This window comes from Nansenia antarctica (genome assembly GCF_963989245.1).
Source record: "Nansenia antarctica genome assembly, contig: SCAFFOLD_269, whole genome shotgun sequence".
Taxonomy (NCBI): domain Eukaryota; kingdom Metazoa; phylum Chordata; class Actinopteri; order Argentiniformes; family Microstomatidae; genus Nansenia; species Nansenia antarctica.
The window spans coordinates 22,501-25,000 of NW_027662409.1; the positions used below are offsets into that span (position 1 = coordinate 22,501).

The window sequence follows — 2,500 nt, forward strand, 5'->3', positions numbered from 1 at the left end:
ACACACACTATAGAAAACACACATACACACACTACTGTATATATAAAATGCACACACACTATATAAAATACACACACACACACACTATAGAAAACGTACACACACACACACATACACATAAGACACTATGTAGTATTGCTGTGGACTGGTAACATTGGTGTGTGTGACTTTCTCCCCTTGCAGCCAAAGCTGATAACATCGTCGGCCCTGTGACCCACGAGATGGGCGCTGAGAACCCCGACTCTGTGCGCATCAAGTGGGCGGAGCCCAAAGCGCCCAATGGCATGATCATCCTGTACGAGGTCAACTACAGGAGGATCGGAGACCCTGAGGTCAGTACTGCTCATATTTAAGCAATATCACACGAGAGGGAGTGCTGTTATACTGAATATCAGCACGGCTGTGATTCGGTCGTAGGTACGAGGCCACAGGCCTCAACAACAACAGTTCTACAGCGCAATTTATTAGTTAACAGTAATAAGTGACAACAGATTATGATTTGTTTGTTTATTTAATCATTTATTTTGGCTCCGTCAACAAAAAATTGTTCCGCAACTGGACTGTTGCCTAGTAACCTGAACACAAACATCTGCAGGCTAGCTAACTTTGTATTAACGGTCATTTCGGAGTGATACATTATAGTTAAAAGTCCCAGTGCTGTTATACTGTATATCAGCACTCATGGAATGCCTCTTGTCCAATCAAATTACTTGGTCGGAACTAACTGTTGTATAATAAACAACATCATACATACATCATACATGTACACATTCTGAGGTCAGTACTGTTCATACAACATCATAGACACACACAGTCACACATAGACACACGCAGTCACACATAGACACACACAGTCACACACAGACACACACAGTCACACACAGACACACACAGACACACACAGACACACATAGACACACACACAGACACACATAGACACACACATAGACACACACAGTCACACATAGACACACACAGACACACATAGACACACACAGTCACACATAGACACACACAGACACACATAGACACACACAGTCACACACAGACACACACAGTCACACACAGACACACATAGACACACACAGTCACACATAGACACACACAGTCACACATAGACACACACAGACACACATAGACACACACAGACACACACAGACACACACAGTCTGTGCACATCTGTTCAGGGTACAGGGTAATTGTAACAGATTGATATGTGATATATATATATTCTGTGCAAATGTGGCAGAAAGTATTTCTCGTTATTTTTGCCTGTGGCTCCATTTTGTCAGAGACTCACCTCACAGACCAGATCATCTTATTGTTCAAAGCCAAACCATAACAACAAATCAAATCTCTGTGTGTGTTTACTCAGTCGGTGTGTATGTGTGTGTGTGTGTGTGTGTGTGTTTTGCCATTTCCCATCGCTGTAAATGTGTGGACTCATCACTCATTGCTATTCACCACCGCACCGTAGTAACCCTGTTACCATGGAGACGGAAGCAGGGACGGAACAGTAGAATGCAGAGAGAGACGGGGGGAGCCGTGTTTCTCAAATCACACCCTAGTCACTGTATGCTAGTGCACTCCCTTGGGGGTGGCTTAGGCTGTGGCGCAGGAGGTTAGAGCCGCCGTCTAATGATCTCAAGGTTGGCAGATCGGCGGTTCGAGCCCCGGCTGGCCACATGTCGAAGTGTCCTTGGGCAAGACACTGAACCCCCAAAATTGCTCCCAGTGAGCGGGCCGGCCGGCGCCTTGCATGGCAGCTTGCCGCCATTGGTGTGTGAATGTGTGTGTGAATGGGTGAATGAGAGGCCGTTGTAAAGTAAAGCGCTTTGGATAAAGGCGCTATGTACTGTAAGTGCAGTCCGTTTACCATTTACTCCCTTTGACCGGAGCCCTACAAACCTTTATGGATGATTTGTGTCCACTGACACCCTATATACTCCCTGTATACTAGTAACTAGTACATTACGTTTGTCCAGAACACTTTACACACGCACACACACACACACACACACACAGGCTGGGTAACCATGGTAACTCTCTCTCTCTGCAGGAGCTGCATCACTGCGTCTCCAGGAAGTCCTATTCCCAGATGGGGGGCTGCAGGCTGAGGGTGGGGCACCCTGGGAACTACTCTGTGAGAATCCGCGCCACGTCGCTGGCCGGGAACGGCTCCTGGACCGAACCCACCTTCTTCTTCATGCAGGACAGTGAGTGTTCTAGAGTGTTCTCCTAGAGTTCTAGAGTGTTCTCCTAGAGTGTTCTCCTCTGAGTTCTAGAGTGTTCTCCTCTGAGTTCTAGAGTGTTCTCCTCTGAGTTCTAGAGTGTTCTCCTATAGGGCTTACACACCGGCAGTTCCGAACGCCGGTTCGCGTTCGCGTTCGGAAACCTCCGAACGTTGGCGCTGTCTGGCGAACGATACACTGGTATGAACGCGGGCTCGTTCGCCAGACAGCGCCAACGTTCGGAGGTTTAACACTACAACAGCCGTGCC

General features: G+C 47.6%; 1 pseudogene across 1 annotated transcript in view; it reads left to right on the forward strand.

The window, feature by feature from the left end:
* The window catches only part of LOC308175668 (insulin receptor-like), a 29,715-nt pseudogene that overhangs the window by 21,103 nt on the left and 6,112 nt on the right, over positions 1-2,500 (forward strand). The window contains exons 12-13 of the transcript XR_013938046.1: positions 184-332; positions 2,060-2,216. The product of XR_013938046.1 is annotated as an insulin receptor-like (transcript). The remainder of the gene's footprint in view (positions 1-183; positions 333-2,059; positions 2,217-2,500) is intronic.